Source organism: Strix uralensis, chromosome 9 (genome assembly GCF_047716275.1).
Source record: "Strix uralensis isolate ZFMK-TIS-50842 chromosome 9, bStrUra1, whole genome shotgun sequence".
NCBI lineage: Eukaryota > Metazoa > Chordata > Aves > Strigiformes > Strigidae > Strix > Strix uralensis.
The window spans coordinates 18,172,541-18,185,976 of record NC_133980.1 but is presented as its reverse complement, the minus strand read 5'-3'; the positions used below and the strand labels follow the sequence as shown (position 1 = coordinate 18,185,976).

The following is a 13,436-nucleotide window of genomic DNA, read 5'->3' as shown; positions in this document are numbered from 1 at the left end:
AAAAAAGGACACTGAGCTGGAGAAGAAGCCTAGGGAGATGTCACAGTATGTTGGATGGGTAGGAGTATGTATAGTGGCTTCTGCTTCTGAACTGAACCGCTGCCACTCATATACTTTTAAGCCCTTCAGGGGTGGCAGCAGCAGCAGCAAATGTGGGTTTCCAGGTTGTAGATGTAGAAACCAGTGGGAAAACGGATGTTCTGTGGCTCTGTGGTGGTGCAGTTCCCCCCACCCCGGGCTGCTCAGTGCTTGGTGCTGTTCCCCCCTCCTGGCCACATACCAACCCAAGATGGATTGCGAAAGGCAGCGGACCAGAGCATTAAGGCACGCCCTTAATGTACCTGGCTCCTGCTTCCCCTATCACTTGGGAACGATAATGACAGTCAATCACCTCCTGACAGCCCAGTGCATCTGTACGTGGGTCGTGGCCTAAAGGGGGTGATACCAGAACTTCAAAATCTAGCAAGTTCTGGGCCTGCACAGCTGGTGGAAAGTACCAGAGTATTTCCTCATCTGAGTTGAGCTGAAATGGAAAATTACCTGACAGGAGTCAGTTATCTTGGACCCTATAAATAACGATTCTAAGCGAGACCCTTTGAGCTCTCCTGGATCAGTGGGCTGCGACCACCATCACCCCTGAGCTGAGACACCTCTCAGGCTCAGACTTCTCGAAGTTTGAAGATCATCTGCCCTCAAAGCCAACGGAAGGCCAGGGTGAAGACAAACTTACTCCTGACTCTCGATTATCGCCCGTTGAGAAATACCAATGCATTGTGACTATTTGCTCCAGACTTGAGAAGAGGGAAATTTTAAGTACAGGCTAGCCTCTTCCATCGACCTCCGAATCTATCCATGTTTAACTACGCACATCTGCCTTCACAGGTGTGGGTATTTATATATACTTCACTGGACAGTCAAATATTTTTGTGCTGTTTGTGTGTGTATGTCTATTGTTTTACATATGTAGATGTACACTTTGGTTCAGAATACCTTGTAGTAAGTTAGTGTGAATCTTGTTATTCTTGAATCTGTAATCACGTCACTATTTTAATCGACATATTTTACCAGATCACTTTGCTAATCTTTAAATCAATCAACCATTAAGTGCTGCTAAAATTTAGCCTTTGATCTACTGCACACCATTAATAAATCTTAAATTGCTAGTGTGAGATACCTTCATCCGCAACAGACTCCCTATAGTCATTTCCCTGCTTCAGAAAGTCACAGCACGGGAGAAATGACACTTGCTCACAAAACAAAGGAAGATGTGATAAAACTGTCCTTTCCTGCAGCATTATTTAATTTCAGCCTTGTACATTAGCAATCCAAGTTGCATATTGAGAAGGTAAAATAAACTATCTTATCAAAAAAATCCTGTTAGTCATAAGTGCTATTGTGACACTAACGTTTTGCACGTGGTGATATCTCACTTTTCTGGTTTAAAACGTGTGAGCATAAGGGCGCGGTTGCAGTTGGTTAAACATCAGAAGTACCGTACTAGAAGAAAGAACTCAGGGGCCCTCGATGTGACGCACAGTTGCGCTGCAGTCACTTCCTCCTCTGGGTCAAACTTCTGCGTGTATGAAATCTCAGAGCATCTGGTGAGAAGTGTATGACTTGGTCCTGGATTGCACCTGTTACAAATATAGCAAATTAACTGCAAATTCCAGTAAGGTCAAATTAGCACTCAACTAGTTAATATAAATTAACGTATTGATTTCAGTGGTACCAGGATTTAGTCCTTCAGTCTGTGGCATTCAGACCACAGTATTAATCTGTGTGCAGTAGCTTTCTAAATTTTCACTCTTTAAATATTTTACTCCAGTGGGTATGAAGTTAGTGGTTTGTATATGTCTTGTCTAAACCAATAAATTTGCTTTTACTGCAGAGTAAGCATAGTGTTTTAAATATATTGCTAGCTTTGTTCTGTAGTTTATGCTTTATGCTTTTCTTGACAGGCACTTAGATCAAAAGAATCTCCTGATCTGTAATCAGTTTGAAAATACTATATAAAACAGTATTTGTGCTTGTAAAATTTGAGTTTGTCTGAGTTGGATTTGAACTGTGATTTTTTGTTTCTCTTTTTATTCTCTGTAGCAGCTCTGTCAAATTATTGCATTTGTTTGATAAACAGTTCATGAAATATCATAGCTTTTATGAAATACTAACATTAAAATTTTAATAACTTGATGTGTATAAAATCCCAAAGCAATATCTTTTCAGAAAAGGTATTTTTTTAAATGCAAGAACTGCAATACTATGATTCATGAGAACAGAGCAAGTAAACAATGACTAGAGACAGGAGGAGAGACATATATTGTCCTCCACTGGAACAAGAGCTGTAAATATTTTAGCCAAGTTACAGTAGGCAACTTACTCATTTCAGAGCTAAATTGCATTGTGTGATTAGTGGGTCAAATCTTATAAGGTTACCTGCATCAGTACTTGAACCAGATATTTTCAGATTGCAGGAAGCTGCCAGGGTGTTCTCACTGTTCCTGGACTTTGCTGGTGTCGAACTCTCCAAAGTTGCACGGGCCGTTTTGGAGGGCCAGAGTGTGATTGATCTGCATTAGGCCAACAAAACCCAGAGATCCTGCAACAGAGATTGCTGTGAGAATTCAGCCAGAACTATTTGTACAAAAGCCAACGTTATGTGTCCAAGATAGAGTCATTCCTTCCTTCTCAGTAACTTTTCTGATGTCACTTGCTTGCTTTGTGGGTTTTTTTCAATTTCTGATTATACAGTGCTCATATTTTCAATGGCCACAGTTTTCCCTAAACAGAGATAGGTAATCCTTGGACCATCATTTTTCAATCTTTATTAAACTGCTTCAAGTTCTTTAGAAAATGTAAATAAATATAAACAGGAGTGCAAAATAGAAATATTTTTTTATGTTTCTTTTATTTATGAGCATTTTGTAAACTTCAAAAGGAAATTCAAACATTTATATTAAGGCCTGGGTTATGTTTCCTTGTTAACTTTTCCTTCTTGAGCAGTAAACAGAGGTCTTCCTTTGAAATTGATAAGAGCCCAAACTAAATAATTGTTGCCTTGTGCTCAGTTTGTTCATATTGCAGTATATATAAAAAAAAAAAAAAAGCGACTTTTCAAGGTCAATTAAACTTTCAGTGCTACATTATTGCTGTGACAATCTACATACCAACCCCTCCACACAGCATTTCTTCTTACCCTGTCTGCAGTATATTTCTCCAGTGAGCTCTAAATGAAGTCAGGATTTCAGCCTTTGATGATATGGTCTCCATGGTAGTCCTACAGGTACTGGGCATCCTGTGCCCACTTTCCAAAAGACAATACATGCATCAGAAACTCGATCTCATTCAGTAGTCTCTAAAGCTGGATAGAGTGTCTCATGCTTTTGTGAGCTGGAGCAGTTCCCATATGCTGTGTGGGGCACACAGATCACTATCACTTGTTTTCTTACCATATGACAAACTGCAAACCGACAGGACCAAGAGTCCACAGGACTAAAAGTGATATCATTTGTGTGGTTATCATGGTCTGGATCATGAGGGGTTTTTATATGAAAGGAAACATCCACAAATTCTGTGCAGTTACTGTCAGATTGTCTTTGAGGAGGTCAGACTTCTCTGAGCTTCTGAGATAGAGGGTGATCTGTTGGGTGGAAGAAATCATGCTCTGATTTCTAAGCAAGCAGTGAAAACCACGCAGTACTGGTAAGAACGTTTCCCATTCAATACAGAATGGGAAGTACAATATGGGTCATTTTGCTTCATTGTCAAATTAGTAATTGCTTTTCAATATTACAATTTCTGTTACTTTTGCTATTTATTTTAGATTTTTAATAAATATGTTAACATCCATGTCTAAAGAAGTCAACATGGTGCAGTAAATAGAAGTAAAAAAAAACCTGACCCGTCACTGACCATTCATATGAAATTAAATTGTCTGTGTTCATCGTGCAGTCCTAATGATCACAGAAAGTAACCTAGCAGCAATGAAATTTTAGATTTCAGGGCTTTAATATTTTAGAAATTACTTTGTGTTTGGTGATATAATGGACTAAATTGTTGTTGTTTGGTTTTTTTCCAAATTTGACATTATTGCTTTAAAGGATGTAGAATGAAATTGTTTTCCGAATCTGCCTAGCAACAAAAGATGCTTTCTCAGATGCTTTCTCTCCCTCTAGTGGAGGAAAATAAAATAGTTTTCTTTACGTTTTTGCATGTGTAAACCATCAAATAACACTATCAGAGGTCAAAAGCTTTTCTGAACAAGAATATATAATAATTTGTGTTTAATGTATAACATAAATGTTATATGACTAGCAGTGATAATGAGATATTCATATTAATATTTTTCTGCAAGTGCACTGTTTTTAAAGTGATCCTTAATGATATGAATTGTAAAATATTTATGTGTGTAAATATTTACAGATATCTAGACACATTTTAAAACAACAATAAAGGCCCACCAGTTAAGATTAAAAATAACTCTTAATCTCAAAAGTAAAATACAGCATGCTTAATGCTGAACACAGGAGTAGCTTGCATGTCGGTATTTGCCAGATTGATCCTCAAACAGCATATGCCTAAATGATAAACTTTCTATTTTAATCCAAACCTTTTCAGAATTTGTGGTATTCATCTTAAGGAGGAGACTGCCACAAAACTTGGATGTGTATCCATCTCTTTCTCAAAATTAGATGTTACAATCTACTGTTTTGTTTCAGTCTCCTAATAAAAAAAAAAAAAAAAAAAAAAAAAAAAAGAACAGTATAAACATCTTCCAAGCACTTAGTATTCATTGTAAATGCAAACTGCTTATGTAAGTAATGATTTACAGGACTAAGGCCATAATTAGGGTAGTAGAAAACACTTCTTATGTATTACTGATTAAACAAGATGTGCCTATAATTACTCCACTTCTAGTTTCCAAAATACAAGACCATTGTTTTTGGCTAGATTCCTGTTACTGTTTTCCCTGGAAAGTTTTTCTTATTCTCCTCCTGAGCTACTTTTTACCATATTTTTCTATTTTGTGTTTTTATTATCTCACTTTCTCTATTAGTATTTTTCTTTCTCTTCCTTGTTGCCATGCAAAACTTCACACAGGTAGGTGGAAAAGCTGTCACTCCAAGGGAGTCTGAAAGACGGTGTGCATGTAGGTAACCTCACAGTCTTCAGCTTTTAGGGAGAGGGGCTTTCTCCACCTGCAAGTCACCAGCTTGCACCGAGTGTGTCACTGTGAGCGTTTTTGTTCAAATTAATTGGAGGTTGTGTATTTGTTGTTCTTACCAAGTCGCTAAAGGGTAACAAAGCTACTTAACAAGAAGTGTTGGGTGACAGTTCTGGGTTGCCACTGTCTCTCTCAAGTACCAGCAGAAAGTGGATTATTTTGTATGGAGAACTGACTCCAAGGACAGTGGTGCAATGAGTCACTCGAGTTGTAATTGCTGTAAGTAGCACAGAAGCTGAAAGAGTGGGGTGAAACAGTGCGCTAAGAGATGATACAGAAGAGATGATGGAATGCTCTTCAGAAATGCCAGTGTGGCCTCGGGGCTATCTGTACTTGAAAGTCTCCTCCAGCATGAACAACAGAGGTAACAGAGGGACAGAGAGATGTATGAGGCAGTGCTTTTGTGGCTGCCACAGCAGCTCTGCACTTCCGTCCTGACAGAGATAGGCTGGCGTAAACGCATCCCAGGCTCTGGAATTTGACAAACTATTTACGGCTCGGTTAGTTTGTGCGGTGTTTTAGGGAGGGTGACAGAGAACAAAAAGCAGAGGAGCAAAGTGTGAAAGGGACGTTTGTCCACTCACTGTTCATGTTATCAAATGGGGAGAGAGAAGTAATAGATTGCTGGCCAGGATAACGTAGTAATGTCATCACACACACCAGCCTGTATTAGTTGGTTATGTTTTCCCAAATGCTGTATTCCTTTCCCTTTAGTGTAATAAGAATGTAATAAAGTTTATTATTTGAGAGAGAGAGCATCGGCTCCTGGGGCATTCAAAGTTAGTTGTTAACTTTTCCCTGGTTTCAAAATGGAGTCTCGAGCTCTAGTGGTCGGTATCTGCCCAGGGACCTGCCAGATACTTGGAGATGCCCTTTCTGCTGCTGTGAAGGCTGCAGCTGAAGTGGCACCAAACACACAAAATGAAAAAGAAAAAAAAGGAAAATTATTAAATGTTCTCCAATTTAAATCAGTTGATCATCTGTGGAGTTGCATTAATAGAGACTGCAAATACGATTTGAATGCAACTTTATGTGCTAAGGAAATTATTGTTAACCTTTATAAGCTTCATTTTGGAATAGCTTTTTGTTCATGTTCTAAAATGGTTTTTCACCCAATTAATGTGTTTCTAACTTTGAGATGATGATTACTTCAGCCTCTTAGTATTTCCAGGTGCACTGTCTTTCAAGATTAAATATTGCAGACCCACTTCTCAAGATTTTCTTTAAAAAGGCACGTGCTTTATTCAGCTCATTTCATTGCTGACCTGACAGTTTGAATTTTTTAATTTATTTCTTAACAGAAATGTAATGAGACTGTAACAAGAAGCTATAATTAGTATTAATGAGGCTTCCTGGAATGAACAGCCACCACAACATTTTACCGCCCCTAAAAATAATAGGGCCTCCAGTTGTCCCCCCGGTACGCGTGTGGCGACACCGCTCCCCTGAAGGGCTGGCTGCTGGAGCCGTGGCTGCGCTGCCGAGTGAGGGCAGCTCCGCCGCTGCCGGCCCCCCCGCGCCCCGCACCCCGCGCCCCGCACCCCGCGGGACACGACGAGGGCGGCTGCGGTGGCGGCCTCCGGCCCGCCCGCCCGCCAGGGGGCGCTGTCGGCGCAGGCAGCCCAGCCCGGCCCGCCTCGGGGCCGGAGCGCGTGGACCGCGCCGCGCGGGCGGGCGGTGGCGCGAGGCGGGCGGGCGGCCCGGCAGGGGGTTGGCGCGAGGGGCCTCCGCCCTCGCGGGTGCTCGCTTGGCGTGGTGCGGGGCAGCGTCCGGCACATCCTCAACCTTGTTGTGTCACGGAGAGAAACAGCGGCTCGGAAAGGTACGTCGCATGCAGATGTGACATACCAGACTCTGCGGTGGGGTGTGAATCCGGCATAATGCCAGTTAAATCAGTGGAGTGACAGCAGGTCACGCCAGGCTCAGACACATTATGGCTTCTGAAAATGTTTAATTACTTGGTAAGGATACACTATTAATATTTATTTCAGCCAAAATCCATCTGAAAATGTTGCTACTTCGGATGTAGCAAAATAGATCAAAAATATATTTTAATTCCTATATTAATTTATCTTACAGTGTTGCCAATTTATTGGCGTTTTGATAGGTGATTTAAGTAAGGCCAATATAGAAAAAGGGGGTTTACTATTCAACAAATAATTGGTCTATATCCTTGGAATTTTATAAATGTTTGCTGCACTAAGCAACAGCTGTTAATGCTTGTTGAGTATCTTTAGTATGCACAATTCATAGTGCTTTGCAAATCATTATAAACGTTATATTGTTTCACAAACAATGCCATTTACGTCACAGAGAAGCCAAGAGACAGCCTTGGAGCAGACTGCTGAGAAGACTGGAAATAATGAGCTCGTCCTCTGACCCCATTTTGATGACTCTTTGACACAAAAAGCGGGTAGTGCTTGATAGGCTGGTAAGGCTGATAATCCTGGGCCTCTAAGGAGGTTACAAGTTGTGTGCAGTAAACCTTAGAATCTCTGGTGTTCGCATCAGGCTCAGAAAACTATCCATGGTTTCAGTATTTGTTGAAATTCACCTGACACCTGTTAGAAAGGAGGGTTCCTTGCTGTCAGCTGCAGTATTCTGAGAAATAGAATATAGTACAGAAAGTATATGTCTGACCTCTGTGTCAAAGTTCAATTACCCTAGTCTTTCTCCCTGCAGTTCTTCTGGGCAGGTGGGGAAGCTTCTGGATCTCACCATTGGCCTTATCCTCACTTTTTGAGAAAAAATGCTGTGGACCAACTAATAATACTACTAAATGACGACGTCTCCATTTTCCATAGTTGCAGCAGCTTTACAGAACCAAATCTAATCTTACTCTGTCAGTAGCCAACTGTAAACCTTCATTACCTTTTGTAGAGTTAGCATCAAGTCCCTGGGCCTGATTCCGCCAGAGAGCTCCAGGCAGTTTTAGATAACTGTTCTCACAATATCATTTGTCATACCAAGGTTTTGACTTACACAAGATCTGAAAGGAGAACAGTCATCAACCTACTGCCAAGTCATGGTTTCAGTGGGAGAGCACAGGGAAAGAAAACTGTTACAAAACCTTTCAGATGTTAAATTGTTTTAACTAATTTTACCCTCACTTTCATTCGCCACTTTATTAAAGTTCATTTATAAACAGAAGAAAAAAAGTTTCAGCCATTGAGAAAAAATGTTTTATGAAATACTTTATTTATAGCAAATAATGGAATAAATTGGAAAGAAGCCTGGATTCTGTAAATGTGTACACTGACTATGAAAATTGCCAGTAAGTCTTTATATAGAGAGTCTCATGAAAGACATAAGTTTCATTATTGCCTATTATGCAGGACCAAGTCCATAACAAGTTAACATGTATGACACTAATCCTGCAAAGCTCACATCTGGGGCCTAAATGATACAGAATATTTTTCCAGATTTTTTTTTTTTCCTTATTTTTAGAGAGCTATATTTGCATTTCAAGTTGCTGCCTATTTTAAGTCTCTTGTTTTGGGGGGTTATTAGTTTTTTAATATTTTAGAAGTCTTATGTCCATCTGCTGAGTTCCTTCTGAACTTCTGCCCTCTTTAAGATATTTCAAATTTGATGCCTAAAAATTGAGATGCTAATGACTTCTGATTCTTTGATAGCAGTACAGTGTGTTGGATTGTTAAATGTATCTTGATTTATGTGTTTCTTAGTGCAGTTAATAACTTCTTTGCTTAGTTAGCTGGAGTGGCCTGCAGCTGCTCCACTGAAGTCTCTGAGTGTTTTTTAGCTTTGACACCAGTGTGAGCCTGGCTGTGTTCTAACCTAGAGGCTGTGCATCTGGTTTTTACCATACTTAGCTGGCTATGATAGCATCATATTAGTCAGAACAATGAGGAGGCAAAAGCAAAGCTAAAACTGAAGCTTTAAGTATCTGACTCATTCAGTTTTTGGCTCAGGGAGGTGCAAATTGCGCTTCCTGAGTTTGCAGCACACCTAGCAAACCTCAGTTACAGCACATGCGCTATGCTATGAAAAGGTCTGCTCGCTGCCTCAGCACATACTCATCTAATTTGCATGTTGTTGCTTCTCATTGCTAATTTAATGCTGGTAGCGGCTTCTTGTAGGATGTTTGCTGAAAGAAGGCTTTGTTTTTGCAATTCTCCTTACCAGTTTTGCAGTCTTTGCTCACTGTCACCCAGAGAGGACAGTTTGTAGTAACAGTCAGTAGGGCAGTAACTCGACAGACATAGGGCCCACTTCCTCTCTGCCCTTACCCTTTGATATTGATAAGTGGAATACTAGTAATTGCAGTACCACTCATGGTGGTAATAAGCAGCATATTGCCTAGTGATTCCATTTCTCAGAAATAGCAATAGACCTGCTTCTCAGATGTGTTCCATCTGTTCCATCCACCAGAATAATTTTATGACCCCAATTCCATATAATTATACCCAAAAAAAGTCCAAAGCTGGCAAGTGTGCTGGCATCTTGCTGAAAGCATGTTGCAGCTCCTTTCAAGTCACAAGCCCTGTCTGAGAAATACCAACAAAATGTAGTGCGTTGTAGTAATGTAAATCAGATTCAGCATATACTGTGCATGGAGATAGCCACAAGGTATGCTGAGCATGAGGAACCAGCAAAAGGAAATTATGTCTGCAAATCTGTGGTGGCCAGAGCAAAGGAGGAGCTTTTGAGGGCAAGTCAGCAAAGATGGTAGACATGTTTTACCCAGTGCCCTTGTCATTACACAAAATACTCTGGTGCAGGTACTCCTGGTTGCTGCTGTTTTCTACACAGGATACCAGCTTGCAGCTGGTAGTGAACACAAAGCAAGCAAGGCATGCTCCAGCTAACTTTTTAGGACTTTCATAAACATCTGCTTTGGGGGAAAGGCTGGTTTCATTCTAAGGCTTGGAACCAATATTTGGATCAAAAATATGGAGATTTTGTGGTTGCTTCACCCACATTTTCCAGGCCACTTAGGTTTTTTCTTCCACAGTTAAAATTCACTGCGTACATTTGAGATTCTCAGAAGTGATGAAGAGAGTCCCAGGAAGGAATTTTCATTAAAGGTGAGTTAATTTTTCGGTTATATTGTTATTTATATATATTTATTTCTACAGCACTTAGAAGATGCTCTCTTGAACCACCCTGGACAAATGGAAGGCCACAGTACTCCATAAAGGCACAATGATCCAGTCTCCGATGCAGAACTGAGTAATAAGCTGTAAGAATGGGTAGTGCTGATATAGAAGGAGGTGTGCTTGCTCAATCACACCTTTCATCTTGCTTATCTGTATTTACCTTACTGAGTGCCATGACCTTGTAAGAATCACTCAACCTATTTCCCGTGGGCTATTCTTTTCCCTATTCCTTCTCATATTACTTTTAATATTTTGTTATTTAAGAGATTTAGTTCTAAAATAATTTTATGCATTTCTTAGAATATTTTGAAACAGCTTTGAAGGCTTGTCTTTGAGCTCTTTAAGCTAAAGGGACAGGTGAGGTGAATTACATGCAATTAAATAGTTTATATCATTCATGCCATAAGAAAATACCAAAAGCTCTTTTTTTTTTCCTATTCTACCTGGGTGGAAGAAGGATTTTTGTAAAATTTTCAGAGAGGAATCCTAGAAAACATTTTGGGAACCCAAAGAATATTAACAGAGTGATAGAATGTCCTCCGCAAATAACAAAAAAAAATTGGACAATGAGTGCATGTGTTCCCTCTTTTGTGAAAGACAATCAGAAATTATGTGAAAATCAGTGTGACCTGTGCACAAGTGGTGCCTTCCTAGCAACTCACATTGTAATCCACATTTCTTTCTTGTTTGAAGTCTGTCCCACATTAGGATTACAATTAGGCCAGAATCAGAACTGTTCATATGGTGCTATTTGGGATGAAATTCAGTCTTCTAAATAGAGGCTTCCAGTGCCTTTTAAACACCCTGACTTGCCTAAGACATCCCTACAGGGCTGTCAGGTATGATGGGGCTGTCAGGTATGATGGGACTGTCAGGTATAATGGGGCTGTCAGAATAAGGAGACCTGTATTCTTCTGGAGCACAAAGTGGTTGGAAGGTGGGACACTCTACAGCTACCTGTTTTTAGGGAGGTGAAATCTCCTTTGTACTGTCAGTAGACAGTGTAGAGTCAGTACTGTCACAGCTACCACCGCTGTTGAAAGGGGAGCTCCTTCCACACAGCAGCGTCACTGACTGCAGGAAGGACCACATAGACTCCTTAGATACAGACACTTCACCATGATACTGGCTAAGCAGTTAGTGAATCCTAGGTCCTGAATATCAGATTGGCCTGCCTCTCTTGAGGGGGCGGAGTTTCCTTCTGCTGGGGGTATACTCTTTTTGATTTGCATTACCAGACCACTTCAGCAGTTAAATATATAAGTATTATAAATCTTTTTATTTCCACTGTAACCAAACATTGATTTCAGATTTTCAGTTATTCAGATTATGAAAAATTTTCAAACATGTTTAGTCAAAATTAGCATGGAGTTTTGAGAGTTGGTAGATGTAATGATTATAAAAGATAGTATAAAACAGGTTAGAATGGTGATTTGATTTTAATTGCCTTTAAATCTTTCCTAATTTATTTGTCAGTGTAATATCAGTGTAATGCCATTAGTAGTGCCCGAAATAATACAGCTAACATACATCATGGGTTTATTATTTTGCATAAGTCCCAAAATGGAAGAGTTTTACTCCTATAGATAGTCTAATTAAAACCTCCAAATGAAATCTTTGATGCTTTTAAAATGAAGCTTTAGCTTCATGTATAAACATTGCTGATGCACAGACAGCTTTAATTTCTTATCAAACTCAGTGTTAACATTTTTTAAGCTTTTTTAATATTGGAAAATCTGCAAGATGAAGACTTCTATTCTATACCAGGAAACTCCTTCACCTATGGCAGAGGGCTACAGAAAATTTCTTAGAATAACAGAAATATTCCTAGAATATCCTAGAAAAGTATCAGTGTGGCATTGAATGATACACAATCTAGACCTTACAAGATGTCCTGGAATTGTTATGGTGAAGCCCATGAAATGTTAGAGAAACTGCTAAATTAGGGTTATCTGTCTCTCAGTGTCTGCCAGGATGATCCCAATGCTGCTCTTGGTTATTTTGACAGTTGAATAGTCTACCAAATGAGAACAGCTCAAAGGTGGCTTGAAACTTCGGCGTCTCAGAAATCCTCTTTCTTCAGCCAGACAAGTAAAACCTGTGGGGCTTTGTTTCAGTATTTCTTACCCACACATAATTACTATTACGCTAATATAGTCACACTAGTGTAAAGCCAGTCCAATCTAAATAAGAGCAATAGACAGTGATTTCTTTTGTGGCAGATGAAAACAAAATCCTGTTTCCATCCCAGTGCCTCAACTCTCAAGTTCCCAGTGAAAATGCTGGGGAAGCTCTGATAGGTCTAACAAGTCAAACAAGTCTCTGCCATCCTGTTACTGATTTGTTATTAATTTGAGCTGATTTTAATGATTTTGGTGATTCTGATTTAAATAAGGAATGGTTAGGCCTAATCAATTAAATGGAATTTTACACGAGTATGGGTTTTATAATAGTTTGAAAAAAAATAGTAGTGTAATGTTTTAAGAAGCCGTAGAAATACTGTATTTAGTTTAGAGTAACCATACAACTAGTCATGCTGCTACAAAGTTCTTTGTAAAGTCCTAGGCTAAGGCTGCGTAGGCTGGTAATAATCATTAACTAGATTTCTATTCAAAGAATAAGATTCATGACCAGGTACTATTGTTAGGCTGTTTGGTACAGACGATTTATTGCCCTGTTGACCAGGATGTTCTAAAGGATACATTGTGAAGGGACCTTGAAGCATGTTGAAATTGTAATCTGAGCCAAAGTCCTTGAGACAAGGACATTGGAGGGTCTTTCTTTTGAGTTGGTGGTCCGTGGTGGTCATAAAAGCAGCCCTTTGACTCAATTTAAAGACAAAATGTGCATGACTGGAAAGGGGTGGGATTAGGAAAATTATTTACAAGAACTGATATGACTATGTATGAGAATCTGTTTACTATGCATCATTCTATCCCATATAATCAGCATGCTACATGAGTTAGGTGTGCGTTGTTGATGAGACGACTCCCCTGCACACCCAGCCATTAATAAAGAAGTGTCTGCTTATCTACATCACATTGGTGTCGATAAGTTCTTTTATCCCGTTTGGTGACAATCCCAGACCATGCATT

At 39.7% G+C, this 13,436-nt stretch overlaps 1 protein-coding gene across 1 annotated transcript in view; it reads left to right on the top strand.

Annotated features, from left to right (window-relative positions):
- Nucleotides 1–604: 604 nt before the first annotated feature.
- The window catches only part of ZBTB38 (zinc finger and BTB domain containing 38), a 59,855-nt gene continuing 47,023 nt past the window's right edge, over nucleotides 605–13,436 (top strand). Inside the window, exon 1 of the mRNA XM_074877623.1 lies at nucleotides 605–773. The gene's annotated coding sequence lies outside the window, so the exon portion shown is untranslated. The remainder of the gene's footprint in view (nucleotides 774–13,436) is intronic.